This window comes from Schistocerca cancellata, chromosome 6 (assembly GCF_023864275.1).
Source record: "Schistocerca cancellata isolate TAMUIC-IGC-003103 chromosome 6, iqSchCanc2.1, whole genome shotgun sequence".
NCBI lineage: Eukaryota > Metazoa > Arthropoda > Insecta > Orthoptera > Acrididae > Schistocerca > Schistocerca cancellata.
In genome coordinates this window covers 571,477,765-571,489,032 of record NC_064631.1, presented here as the reverse complement: position 1 = coordinate 571,489,032, position 11,268 = coordinate 571,477,765, and the positions used below count along the sequence as shown (strand labels likewise).

At 42.6% G+C, this 11,268-nt stretch overlaps 1 pseudogene; it reads left to right on the top strand.

The window, feature by feature from the left end:
• The first annotated feature begins 10,910 nt into the window (after positions 1–10,910).
• On the top strand, positions 10,911–11,029 carry LOC126089679 (5S ribosomal RNA; annotated as a pseudogene).
• Positions 11,030–11,268: the final 239 nt, after the last annotated feature.

The following is an 11,268-nucleotide window of genomic DNA, read 5'->3' as shown; positions in this document are numbered from 1 at the left end:
CAGTATTCATTTGAAGAACAACGAGATATAGTTTTTGTTTATGGACTAGCCAATGGTAAAGCACATGAAGCTCAACAGTTGTATGTGGAACGGTACCCAGCAAGACCCCTCCCACACCCGCAAATGTGTATAGCAATTCACCAGCGACTTGACGAAACAGGCTTGTTAGTGTGGTATCATGATAATGCTGGAAGACCTCGAACTCGATGGGATATTACAGTTGAAGAGACTGTTCTCAAGCGCTTCGAGGAAGCACCTACGATAAGTACTCGAGTGCGTGGAAGGACACAGGGGTCACTCCTCAGTTAGACTGGTATGTTTTAAGGGATGATGCTAGCATCCATTTAGTTTCCACCTTGGTCAAGACCTAAATCCTGTGGCGGACTATGAACACAGGCTAGGGTTTTGCCGGTGGTGTCTGCAATGTGTTGCATTAGATCACAACTTCCTTGCCATTGTGTTGTTTATCGACGAGTGCATCTTCTATCAGGATGGCCTTTACAACACTCGAAACGTTCATAGTGGGCAAGGGGAAATCCTCACATCACGTACATGCATGGACACCACGAACAATTTTCGCTCAACATTTGGGAAGGCGTTGTGGATGACCATCTGATTTGGCCGGTCTGTCTACCTCCTCGACTTACCGGAGCAAATTACCTTCACTTTTGGCAAGAACTATAACTGAACTGCTGGAAGATGTTCCCCTGGACATACCGCTACGCATGTGGTTGCAGCATGAGGAACACCCACACATAAGAGGGTGCTGTGTGCAGATATTTAAATGAATTCTTCGACGGTCGGGTAATTGGCAGAGGTGCTCGTAGGACATGGCCCCTGCCGTCACCAGACCTAACGCCACTGGACTTTTCCCTGTGGGGATTCTTCAATGTTCTAGTTCACCCACCTGGACGCAAACCACCTAGAAATGAAGAGGATTTAATGGACTGCATTCAACATGTTGCCAATCACATCAGGGCAATGCCAGGAATATTTGAAAGAGTTCAGAAAAACACTGTTCGACGTTACAAAACTTTTGTCGCGTCAGAGCGACGCCAGTTCGAGCACCGCTTTATGTAAACAATGTCCTAGCTACAAAAAAGGCCCTTTACAGCGCTGACACAACTTGTAAAAGACTTTCTGTAAGCGAACTAACACTTGTTGATGGGTTTGTTCCTGGTACGTCTTGTCATGAAACTACAAAGGATGTTGGAGGATCCCAGGGGATTCGCCTCCGTGCCCCCAGGGTGGGAGGCTGGTGCGCTACCACCGAGTGTGCAGGCCACCTTCGATACATCATGATCTCTGGCAGGCAAAGCATTCGTGGTCATGCATTGCCCAGAGCATCCGGCAACAGGGCAATCACGTGGCCAGTCGGAGGATGTGGTGCCAAGTTTCCATAGTTTAAATATTATGAGTTGTCAACCTGCACAACATTAGTAATTTTGGTTCCTACTGGCATCAGCTATACAGGATTAAAATTTTGTGACACTATTTTTCTCCACACTGTATATGCACATGCACATGCGCACATGCGTAAGTGTGTGTGTGTGTGTGTGTGTGTGTGTGTGTGTGTGTGTGTGTGTGTGTGTGTGTGTGTATACTTAGAGACTGTTGTTTTTTTCTAGTTGGAAATGTAAAACAGGTGCCATTGTTGCAAGGCTGGCTACACATCATGGGCCGATACATCTGGAACAGTGATTCATACCAGTTCATGTCATCTCAGGGCTCTGATGATATGGCACCCAACCCACCATATGTTGATGATGAAAGAAGTATAATTATCATACAATAATTTTTTTATATATGTGTATATGTATACTTTCAGATCAATATTTTTTTCCTAGGCAAAAATAACACTGCGTAGGCAATGTCTCAGGGCAGGTGGCCTAACAATCTGGGTAATGAGTTGACTGCACCATCTCAGGGCTTGTAACTTGATTTTGCAGATGACTAAGAGTGTGCATGCATATTCGAGAAGGAGCCGGAGGGTTGTGCATTTTCACAAGGAAACTGGAGTGAAGTGGCTGCGAATGAGATTATATGTATCAGTCTTTCTATCTCTATATTTGTCTATATAATTTTTTTTACATGGTACTTACAGACTGTTGTACTGTTTTCAGAAATATTGAATAATTTCAGTCTGCCACCACCTATGCCCACACCTGGACCATAACAAGTGACAGTACTACCACCAGCATCATTGCCCATATCTGGACCATTCCTAGCACTGCCACAGGCATTGTCACCCACACTCAGACTGTCTTGAGTGTTGTGGTATCATCTGCTCTGTCACCAGCTCTCTGGCCTGCACCATTACCCACATTGATGACATCTACACCAACCTGACCCAGACTGTAAATCTCTGGATGGAGATATCAAACTGTTAATAATGATCATTTTTTGGAGCAGCAGCAGCTTCTCGGCCTTTTCTGTTAGTGCCCACGAACATCAGGTATGTTGCACCACAGCATAGTCACACACAGTAATTTGAAAAGCACTTGAGGACAGGATATAAATCGGTCACATTGATAATTGAGTTAGGTATCGTGAGCCTACCCTACTCCTAACCAACTGTCAAGAAGTTTTGTAATGAGAAGTTTCCAAGATCGTAGGTAATCCATGATATCCAACCATTAAGTGTAGTGATGCAATATGTTGTAAGTTCATAGGTCTGCCAAAACTGGAAGGTGTTGCTAGCACATCCCTCATACCTGTCTGGGATGAAATTGACATGGTATTGCAAGGCTCCTCAACTGGTAAGTGGTATAGGAACTTTATCTTAAAACACATACATGTGCGATTCTGTGATTCAAAGGAAGAGATTTCAGGGAAGCTGTTAGTATGAGGGTTGGAACTTTAACAGTGGCAAATATTTATTTACAGCTCGTACAAAATAGATACCTGTTTCAAAGTTTTACTGCCCTTCAAAGTAGTCACCAGTATTGTGTGTAACCCGTTGCCAGCAATGTGGAAGTCGTAGGATACTCTTAGCAGTGCCAGTTGTGTTAACAGTTCGAGCGGCGCAGTCTATTGGCCGCTGAATTTGTAGCAGTTCTGAAGCGAATGCTGTGAAGTGTTTCCTTCAGTTTAGAAATCGAGTTGAACTTACGAGGGCTTAAGTCAGGGGAGTACAGTAGGTGGTATGGCACTTAGCAGCCCCATCAGTCAAGCAAATCAGTAATAGCTTGCACTGTACGTGTTTAAGCATTGTCCTGCAAAATGATGGTCAGGTCCTGCAGAAAGTATCATGACTTTTGTCTCTGTGCTGTTCATTTTTGGAACACAACCTATGACCAGCTTAGAGACAGAAGTGATGACACTTTCTGCAGGATCTGGCCATCATTTTGCAGGACAATGCTCAAGTACGTACAGTGCAAGCTGTTACTGATTTGTTTGACCGATGCGGCTGCTAAGTGCTATACCATCTACTGCACTCCCCTGACTTAAGCCCTCGTGAGTTCAACTCGATTACTAAACTGAAGGAAACACTTCACGGCATTCACTTCAGAACTGCTACAAATTCGTCGACAATAGACCGTGCCGCTCGAACTGTCAACATAGCTGGCACTGCTAAGAGTATCCTACGACTTCCACATCACTGGCAACAGGTTATACACAATGCTGGTGACTACTTTGAAGTTGAGTAAAACTTTGAAATATGTATCTATTTTGTACGAGCTGTAAATAAATAGTTGCCGCTATTAAAGTTCCAACCCTCGTAGATTCTGTTATTTGGACGTTCAGAGACATGTATTTGATTCAGTAAGTAGTGAGCTTTCTTACACTCCTCTTCCAAAGGGTACTGCTAGTAAAAAGGACGTTATTAATTATCAAAATAACAACTTTTGCTTTTCATGCTCACTTCTGGACTGAAAGAGAAATATTAAGATACATCCTGAATATAAATATCAGTAACTCATGGGTAATATTCATAGATATTATGATAGTGAATTCCTCATGAAACCCCAAGATGTCGCTAAATTTCAGAGACAGAATTCCCATATACTTATTTATGTACACAGCTTGGATGAGTGCAAGCCTGATAAGCACAATAATGATTTTCATAAACTTGCTGGACCGCTTCACTTCTCCGATATCGCTAGTCAGCATGTGAAATATGCAGATTTGTTGATGATCTCCTAGGAGAAGAACCAGCACTACTGATGGATCAAGAAAATGTCCCACCTAATTTCATCCCAATTTCAAGATGTAATGGATTATTGCATATTTGTCCTAGGTACCCAAACGCATTTTATTCAAGTGAGGAATTAACAGTGCATCTGCTACACAGGAACCAGCGCATGTAGAGGTGCTTACTGGGGTAAACTAATTAAGTTTTTGAAGTTGAAGAATTTTCTGCATAAGGAGCATGTAGACTTTATAGTATAAACTAACTTCTGTGGCGGGCTGTGAGGGTGACGCCACTGCCTCAGATAAAACCCTCGAAGAACGACAAGTGCCATTTACAATAGTGTATCAGATTGCATGTTCATACAACTTGAGCAGTAACTGTTTCAGATAATGCATTAGGGAAGATCCTGAAGATGGTTGCTTTCTGTGCTTGAAGAGCTTGCAAAGGAAGTTGTGATTTACCACACTAACATTCCTGTAATTGTCACATGGGAAATACAATCTTTGTATGATAATGCAAATCTGCTGTTGTTCGAGGTTGCCATTAGCTAATACAGCTGCAGTGTAGCTTACCCTCCATTGCTATGGAATCGCTAAATTCTATGGTTCAGTGCACAACTCATTGCAGTCTGAATTACTCCCATGACATATTGTACAATTGGAGTGGGTTTGATGCTCATTTCTTTATTGAGCATTTTGCTGATTTTGGTTTGTACAGTGATCAGGTTATTATCCTAGCTGAGGACACAGAGAAATATATTTCATTTTCCAGGAGAGCCACCAAGAATATATGTTGCATTCCCTGCATTCATTAAGATTCATGCATCTCTTCAGAAACTTGCTGAAACCAATTTCTGAAGAGATGTCTGCATGAACCAGGAAGATATACATATGGCAGTGGAACATCTCTGGCTGGAAAAAAGGAAGACCGCTGCCTGGGAGGCAAGGAAAGTTTAGCATGCTCTGTATGCTTGTAATGATTACACAAGTTACGTATATTGTGCTCAGTAATAAATAGTGAGGATATCGTATCTCTATGGTGTGTCACTATTTTACCACTACACCTACGATACTCTATTTGTCCCAGTGGTGACCCGAATTTCCGCGTCGCGCCGCGATTTTGGTGTTAAGTCGAAAATCTGCCACGTCGATTACACCATCGAGAATGCTGCCGTTACTAACGGTACAACCTCACCGACAACATCTCTCAACAAGTGCTAGTGAATTGCATGATCATTCCGTGGGCAAAGTCACTAAGTACCCACTGAGACTTGGGCGTTACTACAATGCTGAACGATGCAGCGACAATACTTTCATTGTTCGCCAACATCTTTGGCGCTGATGTCAAGCAGCAAATTGTGCCATGACGAGTGTCAAAATTACAGAGTGACTTCACCATAAACATTACAGATTTGACACCGAGTGAATCACTTCCTGGTACTTCAGACAAAAGTGCTGCAGAGAATCACAATGACCTATGGCCACCTGCTTCCATAACAATATTTAATTTAGATGCCTTCAAGCTTCTCACAGAACAAAGCACCGCGTGTTCCAGTGCTGGTTATCATGAACATTATGACACTCGTGTTAGTGACCTGAACCATATGGACGCCTCCCACAGTGTGGTTACGGTTGGACAACAATGGCCGCACCATACCACTCCGCCATTCTGTTTCGCCATCAATCTGCCAATGGACTGTCGGATCAAGGTTTACATCATCTTTCAGTTCCTGTGCATTCCGATTTTCCAAATTCGGTTCCGACTGTTGCGACTATATCCGAGGTCCACGAAACAGACTATGACGTCATTCATATCGCAGCCACACAGGTCATCACAACCGAATCGATTCTAGTCCATTATCGTGCTTAGCATGTGTATAACCCAGACCCAACACCATAACCAACTATGGAATATGTGAACGCGTTTTTCACGACCTCGCGTCGGAAAGATCAGATACTGCTGCCTCCCAGTTCGAGTGACGTCATACCCGCGTCAGCTGCGTCACTGCTACAATGTCTAACACGCTCGTCTGAACAGCAGATACATCTCGTCATCAACGAGACCACTTTGGGCAACAGCACGCTGTCTTCGGTGTGGTGACACCTGAGAGTTCTAATTGATCCAATGCTACTGCCTGATCGTGCGCTATGGCCACTTTGGCTCCTAAAACTGCCAGAGGACTTTCAGACAGCGATGATAGCGCATGAGAAGGTACCTCTGCAGTTAAAACTTTGCCTCGTTGACAGAATGCAGCTACTATCGCAACACAGCATTCCGATCAACAAACAAGAGCACTACACTGCTGTTGACACCTAGTATACTTGCACCGAAACCGATTTTGCACGATCCCAGCCGGGTCACCCCGCCTTCTGAGCAGCCGCAGACTGCCTGTCGACGACTTGATGGACCTGAACCGAGCAGTACCCCACCCCTCTACCACCCAGAGCGCCCTTCATGGCGCAGCCACACAGGTCATCACAACAGTCACCTACTGCGACAGCCAAGGTTGTTTTCATCCTCCCCCAACTGGCCACTACCCTAACTCTGTGTATAGACAAAAGCCACGCCGACCAAGTGCATCACCTGCTTCCATGCCCAACACACAGCAACGCTACTACTAATTTCACACCAGATTCGGGCAGCTGCAAAGCACTGCAGGCAAGCCTGCGCCTACCCAAAGTAGAATGGCGACCTGACGTAAGCGCACCAGGCCATCCTTCATTAACAAAACGCCTCTGCACACCATGACAAAACAGGCACCGAATCAGCGTTTTAATGGGCAGGCAGTTACCGACTGTTCGTCCATGACAGTCTCCTACACACGTATTTCCTTGTTGATACTGGCGCTGATATGAGCACTCTATCACCTGCATTCAAGCCTGCTACTCTGTCGCCATAGCAGCTACAACTGCATGCAGCAATGACTCTGTAATCACAGCTGCTGGAACTGCACACATCACGCTCGACCTCAGAACAGATATGCAAATAGCTTGGACATTCCTAGTAGAAGAGACAACTGAACCAGTCCTGGGAGCCGACCCAGATTTTACAGTAAGAGATCATTGGAATCTGACTGAAGAAAAGGTGGCAAGGAGAATTTAGAGTACGCTGTGCACTTGTAATGATTACAAGAGTTATGTATATTGTACTCAGTAATAGATAGTATGGAAATCGTATCTCTGAGTTGTGTCACTATTCTGCTATCCCACCTGCAGTACTCCATATCCCACATGCATCTCACTCAAGCTGCACATCCTGATGATGCTATGTTTTAGCTCATAACAAAGAAAGGGATCTTTCCGTACAAATATCTAGATTCAACAGAGAAACAATACTGCCCAACACAATCGCACCTCCAGTAAACTTACAGGCAATACCATAACGAATATGGAACACAGATAGTCAGTGAGTGTTTGGTAGAAGTTAAACATCTCTAATATAGGTGTGCATGCAAGACTTTGTGTGGACACAGAAATATCATACATCATACTTGGAGATATTTCTGAGCACTTCTGGAATGTATACGTGGAAACACACATACTACATCATGATTCTACTACAACATACCAGAGTTTTCATGGAACACCATGCAAAAATGTACAGCTGTTGAAATCTAACTCTTAACCAATCTTGTCATTTTCCTTTTTTTAGCATGAGATTCACAGAGGACTTTGCCACTGTGTCCATAAGCATGCTGAGACAAATAACCCACAGATGGATGAGAAGTTTAATGAAATATCTAACCATTATAGTTACATCCTGTACTTAGATGTCAACAATTTACACCAGGCTGACATGTAACAATTTCTATCTACTGCAGGGTTTCAAGGGATGTCTAGTGCTGCAGTCGCCATATTAGGTAATTTATCAACTGTGGCACCATATTTTGGTGTAGGATACATTTTTGGCGTTAGACATAATGTATCCTGGCAGTTTGCATGATGCTCACAGCGACTTCAGCAAAATGGTTGCCACCCCAAGCTGTTGACAACGCAAGAGGGAAAAACAAGACACATACTGAAACCCCCAGAACCCCAAGAAATGTCTCAAGTTAGGATTGTAGCTGAATAGAGTCAACAGCATTATTGCCTTCAAGTAGAATCCCTTGTTGAAAGGCATACATCGATAAAAATAGCGAAATAGGGCTTCCATGTGATGTTCATTTGGTAAGGACTTTTTCAGGTTAACGACAAATGCAATTTTTAGGAAAACAATGCAGAATGTTAGAAACATTATGGCATTTCTTTAGTCAGTTTGTGGGAGAAGCATTGTGGTGGAAGATAACAGATCGTCAAGTCAAATTTTAAATGGGCTACAATCTTCAAAAAAAGAATATGTAGTTGTGGAGATGGTGAAAGTTTTGATACAGTGCATGACAACTCTTTATGTAAGTATGAGTACATAAAATCCATCTAAACTCCATATGTATCCGTTTCATTTTGAAGACCCAAAGTTAGTTTATAAGCAGTTGGGTAGCATTATCTATTTGGTGAAGGTTGTTATCCATAAGAAGCAGTAAGGTGCCACTCCCATGCATTCGACATGTCTGGATATGTAGCTGATAATCCTTATACATAAAGTTGACAGACAATAAGGTTATCAGCTTGATGAAAGGCGAGGTGAAAGGGCCACAGATTGTGGAGTTTGTAGGCTTTCACGAAAAATGTACAGATGCCTTACAGAGAGGGGTGTCATGCTAAGATAGGCTAAGGTTGTACAGCACGTGGTCACAATGGCTCTCGTGGTTGAAGATTACTTTGAGTGCTTGTAGGGTAGTATTGGCAGTGTAGATGGTGCTCCTCCTCCTTCTTCCCATCTGGTGTGTTAAGTCAGTTATGAATCATAAGAACATGTGGTACATAGTGTGGTGCACCTGAAAATTGCGCTGTCATGCCATGGCACTAAGCAAATCATTTGTCAAGATGACATATATATATATATATATATATATATATATATATATATATATATATATATATATATATATATATATGGGTGTGTGTGCATGTGTTTATGACTGTAAAGCTGTTAAATTTACAGGAGCTAAATTTTGTAAATACTTCAGTATTGTAAACTGTTAAACTACTATATTATTATAAATAGTATTTTGTAAAATATTATTCACAGTTTTGTAGCCTGTTATTTGTGAAAACATTTTATTGGCTTGACTGTGAAATTGTATGAACTGTTCCAACCTATAGGACATACAGTTTGTACCTGTGAGAAAAGTAGGTATACTTCATTACACTCTAGCTAATTGTTTCTTTTCTACATCAATTCTGCCATATTTTTCAAATTGTTTATAACAGTTCAATAAATGTTGGTAGATCACGCAATGTGCAGTCACAATAGAATTGCACACATGATTTCTACAAGAAATAATGCATTTACACTTTATTAACAGTAGCCCATTGTGTTCAATGTTACCACAGAGTCTTAGGATAATTTATGTTTAGTGTAAGATATTCTGATTTGAAGTGAAGGGAGAAGATTACTCAGATGTAATCTCACATTGTGATGAGTGATATAAAATCAAAACTGAAAGAAAACGTGCCGCTGGCTATAGGAATTCTCCACACTAGACTCTAGAGCTGACAAAATGGCTCTCAACCAGCAGCGTGGGTGGCCTGCAGGTTGGCAGTTCAGTGTAGAGGCTCTCTCCTGCATAGCACAAGGTACCTTCTCAGTGTAGCATTTGTTCAAACAAACAAAACGCTGATGCAGCTGTTCCAATCTTATCGTTATAAACACACTATACATGTTTAACTTGACACCATTTTAAACTAGGAATTTAAACTTGACACAAGTGCGCTCTTAGCACAAGACACCTGGCAACTATGCTGGCTCTGTTAGTGAGCTATAATGTAATGGGAAAACCCAGAAGGAGAAGTGGCCGTCTTGGATTTTATATCTAGCACAAGTGATCTGGTAACAGAGCAGGCTGTGCCAATATCCTCAGGTCCATCACCTAGGATTCTATACTTGCGACATGGGATATGGCAACCCTACTGCCAGTCCCAGTAGCCTGCCCCAGTAGCCTCAGGTCCTTTATTTTGGATTCTATACCTAGCACAAGTTACCTGATTCTTTGTCTTGGATTTTTTGACTATCCCACCAATATAGTATTTTCCCATCTTGGATTTTTTGAATTTTCCGCCAGTTTGCTCTTAGGAAAATTGAGTTCTTAGCACAAGTGAGCTATGACGTCAATGACAGCCAGGAGTTTTTCAATTTAGCGCCATTTTTTGAATTTCCCACCCTTTTATACTTAAGGCAATTGGCTTGTGTCCGCCATCTTGAATTATGATGTCAGAGTAGTGGGAGAAGAGTGGGGTAGAGATCTGGCAGATGTCATTAGGTGATGTCATTAGGTGGTGACATCATCAGAAATGTGGTAATAATCCAGAATGCACATATGATGCTTCTCACGCCACTTACATACTCTGCCAGACCTGGTATCGACATGAACAATAGTAATATACTCTGTTGGCAGTTCTACTTGCCATAGAGAATTGCAGCTCTAATCATTCACATATCTGCCGATTGTATGTACATCTACCAAACTGTTTCTTCTGGTGCTTCACTTTTTTTATCATTTTTATATGCCTGGCAGGAAAGCTATGGATCTATAGTTTTCTGATTTGTACATATTCCGGTTTACATGTATTGCCAGAAGTACTTACAGCAATAGTTACAGCATTACAATAATATATGGAGGTAAGATCTCACAAATAATTGCTTACTAATTAGTTAATTTATAGCGCATTGTAGAAGGGGCAACGGCCTTGCTGCAGTGGATACACCGGTTCCCGTCAGTTACACCGAAGTTAAGCGCTGTCGGACGTGGCTGGCACTTGGATGGGTGACCATCTGGGCCGCCATGCGCTGTTGCCATTTTTCGGGGTGCACTCAGCCTCGTGATGCCAATTGAGAAGCTACTCGACCGAATAGTAGCGGCTCCAGTCAAAGACAACCATTGTAACGACCAGGAGAGCGGTGTGATGACCACACGCCCCTCCTACCCGCATCCTTAGCTGAGGATGACACAGCGGTCAGATGGGCCACTTGTGGGCTGTAGACGGAGTGCTTTTTTGTACTATAGAAGAAAAGAGTGTGCCTGTCTTTGTATATCG